General features: G+C 40.4%; 1 protein-coding gene across 12 annotated transcripts in view; it reads right to left on the bottom strand.

Annotated features, from left to right (window-relative positions):
• The window catches only part of kdm2bb (lysine (K)-specific demethylase 2Bb), a 245,450-nt gene that overhangs the window by 31,490 nt on the left and 199,724 nt on the right, over positions 1 to 14,236 (bottom strand). The window lies entirely within an intron of this gene.

Raw genomic sequence — 14,236 nt, 5'->3', positions numbered from 1 at the left:
CACTGTGGACAATTATGGAAGGAGAACATGATCCTTTGTTCATAAATATTATGAAATGAGGGCAATTAGATTATGAATACAAGCAGGGAATGTAGGAGTTTGAAATGCAGGGGTGCATTGTGAATGATGAGGTTGAGCCCATGTCAAAGACGGATGATCTTGGCTGCTCCGATACAGGGTGTGTAAAGCTGTAGAGTTCGACGTTGAGTCTGGAAGTCTGAAACATGCAGTTGTTCAGCTTACACTGGGCCCTATCGTAACAGGCAGATGGATGAGAACATGATGGAGAATGTAATGGCAGACAACACTCCAGCAGAATGTTCAAGCAGTGACCCAATCTGTGTTTGGTGTCTCTAAATGTAGAAAGGACCTATCTGCGATGATCACAGTTAAACTACTATGAAATGTGAACCTGCTTCTCTTTCCAAAGTCAGTGCATGATCTGTGAGAATGTCCAGTAAATTCTGATTTTTTTTAAAGTATTTTTTTAAATTTTAATTTCAAACAAAAAAAACCAAAAAAAATACAGCACATCCACAAAAACCACGACCTTAACAAAATCAAATTAAATATTGAGCAGCAAAAGGAAGAAAACTATAAAGGCAAAAGTAAACATACACAGCAGAGGTGCACCACACCAAAAAACCTCAGTCCTCACCCCATAAGAAAGTCCAATACAGGGCCCCATATCTTTTCAAAGATGTCCCCTCTGTCCTCATTACATAGTCTCAGTCTCTCCAAATGTAAAGTATTTGCCAGTTCTCTCAGCCACAGAGTGTACGTAAGCACAGAGTCCATTTTCCACATTTGCAGGATTAACTTCTTAGCAATCACCATTCCAAACAATACAGCCATTTTTTCATACTTATTGGCTGAAGATAGGGAGCTTGTTGCTCCAAGGATCCGATTTTATTTAAGCTGTGACAGTGTTGGATAATACAAATGCAATATGCAATATCAGAACATTGCATTGCAAATACGGCTAATCATCTCATACGATTAATTTTGTATCAGAAGCACGTGTCATTCCCATTCCTTCTACTTATTTATACCTTACCATTTAGCCAAATTGGAGCAAAGAGCACATTATTTCTCTGACTGATGTTTCATGCCACATGGTGGCAGTCTGTAAATGGATTACCTATCCTTTCAAACATTACTTTGACCAACAGAGCCTGCAAGATGTGCAAGGACAAAAAGGGATCCTTAAAAAAAACAAATTTAAGTCTTCAGTATAACACTCAAATCCTAGCTTTAGATGTTCAAATGCTTAAGAACTGCCAAATTATTCAGAAAATAATGTTTTGAAAAAGCCTAATAAAATCTTGAGAGCACTCTGATGATGACTACCGTATGCATCCTTAGACCACATCAGACATCAATTATAAAGTGAATAACAGCATTAACCAGCACATTTTTTGGTACTTACATCAGAACTGAAATGTAATTATCATCTACATCAAGGTCAAATTTATCAACAATCCTTTATATAGTATAGTCAACACCAGCAAATCATTATCTTTTCAGTTTTAACCAATCAAATGATCAGTAAACTGAAAACAGAATATAGTCATAAAGCTCTACTCCACAGCCCAACAAAAATATGGCTGTTACAAAATTTGTTTTACTCCTAGTGTCTTGGTTGTAAACTAATGTTTTCAGAAATTTACATTTTAGATAAATACCTACTAAAAATAAAATTGATGTAAAACTCCAACTTGGATATAGAACAAAAAAATAAAATAATGACATTACAGCATCAGAATTTAAGTCCAACGATTGTTTTTCTGCAATTGTTTAAATTGAAATATATCAGCATATTCTATCTTGCTTGCAAATATTAATTTCTTGCACAATGACAAAAACTGAAGCAGTATATTTAATAGCCTACTGCCCATTTTGCAAAATCTGATGTGCTGTAAGTACACAAAATAATCGCTTTAACATGCTATTCAGAAATCAAGCATAAATACGTGATCAAATCAAATTCCAGCCTCTGGCTGTTCAGCCGTAAAGAAATAGACTTGTTCAAATGACAACATGGTTACTGACTATAAATGCGTCCTTCCAAAACAATTATTAACGTGTTAGACACTGCTCAGAACTAAATGTTGCTGATGCCACTGAAGCATGTTTGAGCACTGAAACTGGATGTACTCCAGCTATAAACTGATTAGGCATCATATTTTTTCTGTTCAGTTCATTAACTCATTTAACCCTTCAGAATGCCCACCATCCTTCCCTGGTTCACTTGTTTGAGTGTTACTTACTCACTGATGCAGCGAAAAGTCATGAAATAGCTGGAGCAGCAGCACTTGGTAATTTCTGCTATGATGGATTTTCTCAACACATGGGAAAAGATCTGAGTTGAGGCTAAGAACTGAATCAGTCCTTGCCCACCAGATTAACCTTTTGGCAAATGGACTAAAATTAGCCTTGCCAGTCAGCTCTGGAAAGGTCACCAGTTCGAACTTTTGGTTAAAGGTACAGAAAGACTAGCCTCTGAAAAGGTAAACAAAATAGAAAATGATTGTTCAAGGGAAAGGAATTGGTTTACTTCATTGGACTAATGACCCTCATTCAAAACTTACTTCCTATCTTTTTAAATTAAGGAACTGTGTGCCCAGAAATATACGAAATTAACAATACAATTTACAATATAAAGGTACATTGAAACCTTCACACGGACATTAGTTCCTCAACAACGGCAGGCATTTTATGCTGTACTCCTTATCCAAACTAAAAATGCATCTATACAAACTGAAGCATATCTGAGTCATTATTTATTCTGATGAATTGATGTTCCATTGCACTGGCTGCCTTTCAGAGATCTAGGTATGCAAGTTGTCCTAATCTGACTGAATGGAATGCTTTCAAGGATGGATCCACAATACACCTTGCCCACACCAATCAACTGATTCTACCACCTTCTCTAGCAGCATATTCCAGATAATCATCACCCTGTTTGAATATTTTACCCCTCAGAACCCCTTCAAATTTCTCCCCTTACACCTTAAACCTGTGCCCTCGAAATCTTGACTCCTTGCACTGGAAATAAAGTCTACCTATTCTACCTGTGCCCCTTCAATTTCATAAATTCGATGAAGTTACCCCTCAGGAGTAAAACCCACTGTTTATTCGACCTTCCCTGATAATTGCAGCCCTCCATTCTAGGCAACTTCCTGCAAATACCTTGTGCATTCAAAATTCAAGTAAATTTATTATCAAAGTACATATAAGTCACCATATACAATCCTCAGATACATTTTCTTGTGGACGTATTCAGTAAATCCAAAACCAAGAATTCAAATGAAAGACTGCACCCAACATGGCAGACAAGCAACCAATGTGCAAAAGACAACAAACAATACAAGTAAAAAAGGGAATATATACATCTCAAGAACATGGTAAGATCATAAGATATAGGAGCAGAATTAGGCCATTTGGCCCATGGAGTCTGCTCCGCCATTTCTTCATGGCTGATCCACTTTCCCTCTCAGCCACAATCTCCTGCCTTCTTTCCATATCCCCTCATGCCCTGACCAATCAAGAATCTATCAACCTCTGACTTAAATATACATAAAAACTTGGCCTCCACTGCTGCCTGTAGCAACGAATTCTACAGATTCAACACTCTCTGGTTAAAGAAATTCCTCCTCAATCTCCATTCTAAAAGGACTCCCCTCTATTCTTTGGCTGTCCCCTCTGGTCTTGGACTCTTCCAGCATAGGAAACATCCTCTCCACATCCATCCTATCAAGGCCTTTCCCCATTCAATAGGTTTCAGTGAGGTCACCCTCATTCTTTTGAATTCCAGTGAATACAGACGAAGAGCCATCAAAACCATCATCTTCATAGGACAAGCTATTCAATCCTGGGATCATTTTCGTGAACCTCCTTTGAACCCCCTCTAGCTTCAGCACATCCTCTCTAAGGGGCCTAAACCTGCTCACAATACTCTGTGAGCCCTCACTAGTACTTATAGAACATTACATCATTGCTTTTATATTCTAGTCCTCTTGAAATGAATGCTAACATTGTAATTGCTGTTGTCACCACTGACTCAACCTGTAAATTAATCTTCAGGGAATCCTGCACAAGGACCTCCAAGTTCCTTTGCACCTCAGTTTTTCGTATTTCCTATCCATTTAGAAAATAGTTAACCCTTTCATTTCTTCTACCAAAGGGCATGAGCATACACTTCCCACACTGTATTCCACCTGCCATTTCTTTGCCCATTCTCCATATCTCTCTAAGTCCTACTGTAGCCTACTTCCTCAAAACCTCCTGTCCCTCCACCGACCTTCATATTGTTTGAAAACTTTGAAAAAAGCCATCAATTCCATCATCCAAATTATTGACATATCATGTAAAAAGAATTGGTCCTAACACGGACCCCTGCGGAACACCACTAGTCACGAGCAGCCAACCAGAAGAGGCTCCTGTAATTCCCACTCTCTGCGTCATGCCAATCAACCACCGTTTTATTCATGCCAGGATCCTTCCTGTAATACCATGGGCTCATAGCTTGTTAAACAGCCTCGTGCGTGGCACCTTGTCAAAGGCCTTCTGAAAATCCAAGTAGACAACATCAACCAATTTTCCTTTGTCTATCTTGCTTGTTATTTCTTCTAAGAATTCCAACAGATCTGTCAGGCAAGATTTTCCCATGTTGACTACAGCCTATTTTATCATGTGCCTCCAAGTATCCTGAAACCTCCTCCTTAATAATCCAACATCTTCACAACCACTGAGGTCAGACTAACTGGCCTATAGTTTCCTTTCTTCTACCTCTCTCCCTTCTTGAAGAGTGGAGTGACATTTGCAATTTCCAGTCTTCTGGAACCATTCCAGAATCCAGTGATTCTTGAAAGATCATTACTGTTGCTGCCACAATCTCTTTAGCCACCTCTTTCAGAACTATGGGGTGTACACCATCTGATCCAGGTGACTTACCTACCTTCAGGCCTTTCAGTTTCCCAAAAGCCTTCTCTCTAGTTATGGTAACTTCACATACTTCATGATCCCTGACACCTGGAACTTCCACCATACTGGTAGTGTCCTCCACAGTGAAGACTGATGCAAAATACTTACTCATTTTGTCTGCCATTTCCTTATCCCCCATTACTACCTCTCCAACATCACTTTCCAGTGGTCCAATATCCACTCTCGCCTCTTTTACACCTTATGTATCTGAAGAAACTTTTGGTATCCTCTTTAATATTATTGGCTAGCTTACTTTTGCATTCCATCTTTTTCTTCTTAAGGACTTTTTAAGTTGCCTTCTGTTGGTTTTTAAAAGCTTCTCAATCCTCTAACTTTCCACTAATTTTTGCTCTATTATATGCCCTCTCTTTGGTTTTAAGGTGGCTTTGACTTCTCCTGTTAGCCACAGTTGTGTCCTCTTTCCTTTAGAATACTTCCTCCTCTTTGGGATGTACACATCCTGTGCCTTCCAAATTGCTTCCAGAAATTCCAGCCATTATTGCTCTGCCGTCATCCTTGTCAATGTTTTTTACGTATCAATTCTGGCCAATTCCTCTCTCATGGCTCTGTAATTCCCTTTACTCCACCTTAATACTGATACATCTGTCTACAGCTTCTTCTCAAATTTCAGGGTGAATTTGATCATATCATGACCACTTGCCCCTAAGGGTTCTTTTACCTTAAGATCCCTAATCAATCATTGCACAACACCCAATCCAGAATACCTGATCCCCTAGTGAGCTCAACCATGAGCTGCTCTAAAAAGCCATCTCGTAGGGTCTCTAGAAATTCCCCATCCTGGAATCCAGCACCAACCTGATTTTCCCAATCCACTTGCATATTGAAATCCCCCATGACTATTGTAATTTGTAGGCCACATCCTTACTACTGTTTGGGGGGGGGGGGGGGGGGCTCCATACAACTCCTATCAAGGTCTTTTTACTGTTGCAGTTCCTTAGCTCTACCCACAATGATTCAACACCTTCCGACCTTATGTCACCCCTAATAATTTTGATTTCATTTTTTACCAACAGAGAAACGCCACCCCGTCTGCCCTTCTGCCTGTGTTTTCGATACAATGTGCACCTCCTTGGACATTAAGCTCCCAGCTATAATCTTCTTTCAGCCACGATTCAGTGATGTTTACATCATACCTACCAATCTGTAACTGTGCTGCAAGTTCATCGACCTTATTCTGTATACTGTTTGCATTCCAATGCAACACCTTCAGTCCTGTGTTCACCCTTTTTGATTTTGTCCATCTTTTACATTGCAACTCATCCTGTTGACTGCAATTTTTTCCCTATCAACAGCCTCGCCTCACTACATATTGCCTCTGTTTGTAAACTAGCTACCTCATCTTTAACATTATCTGCCTTTCCTATGATACTTCTTGCATTGAAATACACACAGCTCAGGATACCAGTAACATCAAACTCAACTTTTTGATACCTGACTTTGAGTTCTTACCAACATCTGCCTCCACAACCTCTCCACTAACTGTTCTGGCACTCTGGTTCCCATCCCCCTGTAATTCTAGTTTAACCCCCATCGTGAGCATTAACAAACCTTCCCACTAGGATATTAGTCCCCCTCCAGTTCAGGTGAAAACTCTCCCTTCTGTACAGGTCCCACCTTCCCTGGAAGTCAGCCCAATGATCCAGAAATGTTATGCCCACCCTCCTACACCAACTCTTTGACATGTATTGAACTGTATAATCTTCCTAGTTCAGAAACACACTAGCACCTGGCAAGGGTGGCAATCGAAATCACAACCCTGCCCTTTAACTTAACACTGAACTCCCTATGCAGAACCTTGTCATTCATCCTACCAATGTCATTGGTACCCATGTGGACCATGACTTCCAGCTGTTCACCATCCCACTTAAGAATGCTGAGGACTCAATCCGAGATATCCTGGACCCCAGCTTCCAGGAGGCAACGTAACATCTGGGAATCTCTTTCTCGTCCTCAGAACCTCCTGTCCATTCCACTAACTAACGAATCCCTCTTCCCTCCCCTTCCGAGTCACAAAGGCAGACAGTGCCACAGGCCCAACCAATGTGACTTTCCTCCATTACGTCATCCCCCGCTACAGCATCCAATCAATGTACCTGTTGCTCAGGGGGATGGCCACAAGGGTACTCTGCACTGGTTCCTTAACCCCTTTCCCCTTCCTGACTGTCACCCAGTTTCCTGTGTCTTGCATTAGAGAGGTGTTAACTACCTCTCTATATGTCCTATCTATCACCCCGTCAACCTCGCAAATGATCCAGGGTTCATCCAGTTTCAGCTCCAACTCCTTAACGCAGTTTGTTAGAAGCTACAGCTTGATGCTCTTCTGGCAGTTGTAGTCGTCAGGGACACTGAACTTCTCCCTGCATCCTGCAAAAACATCCAATTATCTTTCCTGGCATCTCTACTGCACTAGCTGAGCAGATATAAAGAAGAGACATTCGACCTTATTGAAGCCCTCTCCTCTCAAAACTTCTGATGTCCAGATTGGCCACTGGTCCAAATACAATGAAGAATGCTTGAAAATAAGTCCATAGGTTGTGGGAACAGTTCGGTATTGGGGCAAGGGAAGTTGAATGAAATTATCCCCTCTGGTTCAAGAACCTGATTGCTACAAGGTAACAACTGTTCCTGAACCTGGTAGTCTGAGTCCTGAGGCTCCTGTAATTTCTTCCTGATGGCAGCAGCAAGAAGAAAACATGCCTTGGGTGGCGGGGGACCCTGATGATGGATGCTGATCTCCTGCAACAGCAGTCCAAGTAGCTGTGCTCAATGGAATGGAGAGCTTTTCTAGTGATGAGCTGAGCCACATCCATCACTTTTTGTAGGATTTTCCATTCAAGGACATTGGTGTTTCCATGCCAGGCTGTGATGCCGCCAATCAATATACTCTCCATCACACATCTCAAAGTCAAAGTATTAAATTCAGCATGACATCTTTGCAAACTTCTAAAGAAGAAGAGGTGCTGCTCGGCTTTCTTTGTAATTACTATTACGTGCTGGGCCCAGGACAGGTCCTCTGAAATGATAACATCGAGGCTACCACAGCCATCCGGCAGAGTGAAGAGCACACTGTACACAATATTACAAATATGGTCTAACCACTGTTTTTTACAGCTGCAACGCAAGCTTCCAATTCTTATTATCACAGTCTCAGCCTATGAAAGCAAGCATACAAAAGACCACTTCTCCATCCTTTTCTGTGTCGCCATTTTCAGCAAGCTTTGGACTTGCAAACCAATGTCCCTTTGTACTTCACCATTTATGTATCCTATCAGAATCTGACTTTCTAAAATCAAGAGGAGGGAAACCTCACCCTTGTCAGGACTGACAAATTCCAACTGTCACTACTCCACTCAACCTTCCAGCTGATCTATGCCCCTCTGTATCCCTATTCAACCTCCTTCCCTATCCACAACTTCTGAGTAGTCTGTATACTTGTTAATCAAACCATCCACATTCTTATCCACCTCACATATACACTGTATTATATTTAAAAAACACACAGTATATATCTGTGTTACATCAGTTATCTATATAGTTTGAGACAGAAAAATATCCATCCTCTCTACCTTCTGCCTCCCATTATTATTATCATGACTCAGATCCCTTTTGCCTTAATCTTCTGGACCAGCCCACTGTTCGGGACCTTATTGAAGTCCACATAAACCACATCTGCCACTCTAACTTCATTAATTTTCTTCAGTACCTCCACCTGATCTCTGCTACAAGATGTCTCGTCCTAATCAGCCCCTGATTACCCAAGTATACATTAATCGGATCCATCAGATTCTTCTCCAAAAATTTCTCTATCCACTTTTAAGATTCATTAGCCTATAGTTCCCAGGCTGCTCCCTTTTTGAATTGAGAGACAGCATTAGCTATTGTCCAGTCTTCTGGTATCTCATCTCTAGCTAATGAAGATAAAAAATCCTGTCAGTGCTTCAGCTATCTTCCCCCTTCTTCCCGTAGCATCCCAGGAAAGATCCCGTCAGAACCTGAGATCTTATCCACAATAATACGCACCAATACTCCTATCACTTCCTCTTTCCTGAAATGGAAATATACAGAGCAACCACTTTGACATATACTGCAATGTAACAGTGCACCCCACCCTTCGCTCTTCAAGTGAAGACTGCTGCAAAGTATTTATTTAGGACCTTGCTCATAACACCACATATAGGTCAGCCCTTCAGCCCCTTGGAAGGCCGACTCTTTTCTTGGCACCCTCTTGCTTCTAATATAAAATTCTAATATATCTTCTTCATCTCCTACTTGCCAAGAATATTTCATGGTCACATTTTGCCCTACTGATTTTATTCTTAACCTTTCTCCTTTAGACTCTATAAACTTCAAAAGGCCTTGGTTGATACCAACATACCTGATGAATGCTTCCTTTAAACCTCCAGCGTCCTTTATTAACTAAGATTCACTAAACTTCCCCTTTCAGGACGTGTTGACTCTGATCTCTTTGCATCTTGCCTTTAAAATGCCTTCTACATGGGACGTGGTTTACCTACTCTGCTTCCAATCTACTTACACAAGATCCTGTCTTTCCCCAGTTTTCACGAGGATCAACTTTATCCTTTTCATGCAAGACTCTCTACATGCTGCTTCAAAAAACCTTTTTGGATGCTTTTTTACCAATTCTATCCTATCAAACCCCTCGGACTAATGAAACCCCAGTCAATATTTAGAAAGTTAAAATCCCCACCAATACAATTTAATTGCATTTCTAACCTTCTGTGATCTGCCTGCAGATCTCTTCTTCTCATTCCCACTATTGGGAAGTCCGCAGTACAATCTGAAAGTGTTTGTTGCTTTCTTATTCAGTTCTACCCAGAAAGCCTCAAACCAACACCTTAACAGAAGAACATAAGGAATAGGAGCAGCAGTAGGCTATACGGCTCGTTGAGTCTGCTCCACCATTCAGTAAGGTCTTGGCTGATCTGGCCATGGGCTCTGCCCACTTGCTTTTTCCGCAGGACCCTTAATTCCCAAACTACACAAAAATCTAACAAACAGCATCTTAAGTATACTTAATGATGTAGCCTCCACTGCTTCCCTGGGCAAAGAATTCCACAGATTCATTACTCTCAGGGAAAAGTAGTTTCTATTCATCTGTCTTCAATCTATTCCACTGAATCTTGAGGCTCTCTCCCCCAGCACTAGTCTCACCTACCACTGTAAACAACTTTATTTATCCAGTTCATAATTTTATGTTTTATGAAATCTTCCTTCGTTCTTCTGAATTCCAGAGAGTACAGTCCCAGCCAACTCAATCTACCTCATTTCCATAATCAACCTGGTGAACCTCCTCAGCAAGGAGACCAGAATTGAATGCAGTCATTCAGCTGCACTGTCACCAGTACCCTGTACAGTTGTGGCATAACTTCTCTGCTTTTAATTTCAATCCCTCTAGCAGTGAAAGTCAACATTATAACGGTGAGGCCAAGCACAGCTCCAATACCACATTCAAGTTTGTTAACAATACTAATGTCATTGGACAAATCAAAGGAGGTTATAAATCAGCATATAGGAGGGTGATTGAAAATCTGGCTGAATGGTGCCACAACAAAAATCTTTAATTCAATGTCAGCAAGACTAAGTAGCTGATTATTAACTTCAGGAAGAGGACACCAGAGGTCTATGAGCCAGTCCTCGGAGCATCAGAGGTTCAGCAACTTTAAATTCCTCGTTGTTATTTCAGCGGATCCATCCTGGGTCCAACATGTAAATACCATTACAAAGGAAGCACGACAGCTCCTCTACTCCCTTAGAAGTTTGCAAAGTTTCAGCGTGACATCTAAAACTTTGACAAACTTGTACAAATGTGTGGTAGAGGGCACATTGATTGGTTGCATCACATCTCATATGGAGACATCAAAGCGCTTGAGTGGAAAATCCTACAAAAAGTAGTGGATATGGCCAAGTGCATCACAGGTAAAGCCCTCTTCACTCAGTGTTGTTGCAGGACAGGAGCAGCCATCATTAGGGACCCCCGTCATCCAGCACGTGCTCTCTCCTCACTGCTGCCATCAGGAAGAAAGTATAGGTGCCTCAAGACCCACACTACCAGGATCAGGAACAGTTATGATCCCTCAACCATCAGACTCTTGAACCAGAGGGGATAACTTCACTTGCCCCATCACTGACCTGCTCCTACAACCAATGGGCTCACTTTCAAGGACTCTTCATCTCATGTTCTCAATATTTTTTTTTTTGCCTCTTTATTTTTTTTTCTTTTGTATCTGCACAGTATGCTGTCTTTCGCACATCCATCCTTTCATTGAGCCTATTGTGCTTCTTGGCTTTACTGTGTACACCTGCAAAAAAATGAACCTCAGGGTTGTACATTGTGCCATACTTGTACTTCGATAACAAATTTACTTTGAACATTGTAGTTGCCTTAATAGCCTGTTACACCTGCAAACCAACCTTTTGCAATTCATGCACAAGCACACCCATTTCCCTCTGCATGTCAGCATGCTGTAATATCTCACCATTTAGATAATTTTATCATTCCAAAGTGGATAAACTCACATTTATCAACATTGTACTCGATCTGCCAGACCCTTGCCCACTCACTTAGGCTGTCCATATATCTATGCAGACTCTACACAACGTCTGAACAATTTGTTTTTCTACTCAATTTGATGTCAATCGGCAAACTTGGATGTGTTAAACTTGGTCCCCTCTTCCAAATCGTAAAATACTTGGAAAAGAAGCGAGCCCTACTCCCGTGGTTAAGGAAGCAATGTTTTGTAGATGTGAAAACTTATAAAAATAAAAATATTTTTTCTTCATCACAGATACAATACATATTGTTTCCCAAAACAGTGCATTACTGATTTATTACTAAAACCATATAGCAAAAAAAAAGGAGGGGTGGGGGCAGGATTATCAGTAACATTTCTGAGTACTGATGAAACGTTCTCCCTGATCAGCAGCAGTCCAACATACCTACCCATTTCAGACGTCTCCTTGCAGGGCAGTTAAACCAACCTATCACCCTATCATGTTCCCCTTTTCCCTCTGCTCACTCTTCCCAATGATACAAAAACCTCAGCATGTTCTGCTGTACAGTTCTTTAGCTACCTCTTCCTCTGTCCCATCTTCCTGTTTCTTTACACAACTGTGCAGAAGTCCTGAGCACATATATACAGCTAGGTTGCATAAGATTTTTCCACAGTACTGCAGTAATTTTATATACTGCACTGCTGCCGCAAAAAGACAAATTTAATAACATATGTGAATGATGTTGATGATAAACCTGTTTCTGATATGAGTCTCAAATGTGGACTGAGAGTGGGAAGGGGGCAGGGAGAGGGGAATCATGGTTGGGAAAAGAGGAAGGGAGTGGGAAGGGAGTGAGATGCACCAGAGACAACCTCTGAAATGATCAATAAACCAATTTTTAAGACATATTGACTAGCAAGGAAATTACATGATCGGAAGTCAGCAGGACTTCACATATGCTCGATATAATAAACTTATCCCTACCACAGTCAGATTCTTCAAAGTTCAAAGTAAAATTTATTATCAGAGTACATACATACCACCACATACAACCCTGAAATTCTTCTCCTAAAGGCATACTTAGCAAATCTATAGAACAGGAACTATAAATTAAACAAACTGTGCATACACAGATATAAGTAAATAGCAATAATGAGCATGAAATAACAATATAACATCCATCAATATAACAGAGTCTTTACATGAGTGTAGCTATCCCCCTTTTGTTCAACAGCCTGATGGTTGAGGGGTAATAATTTTTCTTGAACCTGGTGGTGTGAGTCTTGAAGCACCTGTACCTTCTACCTGATGGCAGCAGCGAGGAAGGAGGTGAGGACCTTTGATGATGGATGCTGCTTTTCTAAGGCAACATTTCATGTAGATGCACACAATAGTTGGGAGGGCTTAACCCATGATGTACTAGGCCAATGCACATTCTCAATTTCATGATCCCCTAGGCCCATTATTGTTTCACTGCAATATACATAATGTTGAATATATTTCAAAGTATTACAAAGAACTGAATCATTAAACACAATCTAAAGGAATATAATATCTCAACTAGAATAAAACTTGATTTATTTAGTCATTAAAATAATTTGGTCCTGATTAAGGGAATTGATAGCCCTGTGTATAATTTTTACTGAACCAATGGAATCTCTATGAATCCAATAAAAATCCCAGATTCCTCATTTAGTAGGCTGGAAAGTATATCAGGTCAAAGATAGCTATTGGGTCCTAACGAAACATTTGCTGCCCATATCTCTATTCCAAAAATCTAGTTACATTTAACAGAAAAGCTCCACACTGCTCATTAATTAAAATCTCAGCCACAGGTCTATCCTTTTCAGGAATATTTACTGCCTTAATCTTCTAAATTAATCTGACATGCACCACCCTGAAATAAAGCTGTTTCCATCCTTCTGGCAGTGAGCTTATCAGCCCACAGTACTATTAGACAAAACCAGTATCTTATTTCCTGGCAAAAACTATCCATGACCTTTAATAGGTGCATTTCATTCACTGTTCTGTATATGATATTACTAGTTTCACATTGATAGAACAAGTGATCGCAGAGACACAGTGGAAAAATGCCGATCTATGGAGGATTAACCATAATTTAGTAAAACTCTCTTGAACAGAACCATGTGCCACATCCATTATTTGCTACAAAACGCACAGCAGCAAAGTCCACGTGTGAGCTAACCAGTAAGCAGGTTTGTTCAGATGTTTATGAGTTAGGCATCTAACTACATGCCCTCTTTGAAAACTGTCATGTGAACATATAGGAACAGTGCCAAACACAGGATTCTATAAGGGATTATGACACCAACATAGTGTCACCAGGATGCATAATCACAACCAGCACAGAAGTATTCAGTGCATCATAAAAGGCTCATGTAAATAAGAACAAACAACAATTTCGCATGGATAGAATTAGCCACAGTTTATCATGGCATTTTTAAGACAAGTTGTTGATTGGCTGAACCAGATAATACTGAATTTCACTGAGAACATCCTCAATTGATGGGTAGAACACAAGCAGTTAAGACTTTATTGGAATTCATATCGGAAATATTTTTTTTAAAAAAAGGTCTCAAAGAAAATATTAGCTTGTCAATAAATTAAGATGCAGTTTCTCTCATAATGATGCACAGTAATGGACTTCCAGGTCCATCACTGGGGGAAGTTTAACAATTTGCAGAGATTTGCATTA

The sequence above is a fragment of the Mobula birostris genome, chromosome 31, assembly GCF_030028105.1.
Source record: "Mobula birostris isolate sMobBir1 chromosome 31, sMobBir1.hap1, whole genome shotgun sequence".
Classification (NCBI taxonomy): domain Eukaryota; kingdom Metazoa; phylum Chordata; class Chondrichthyes; order Myliobatiformes; family Myliobatidae; genus Mobula; species Mobula birostris.
Note: the sequence above shows the minus strand (reverse complement) of the source record. Positions and strands in the feature narration are given on the sequence as shown.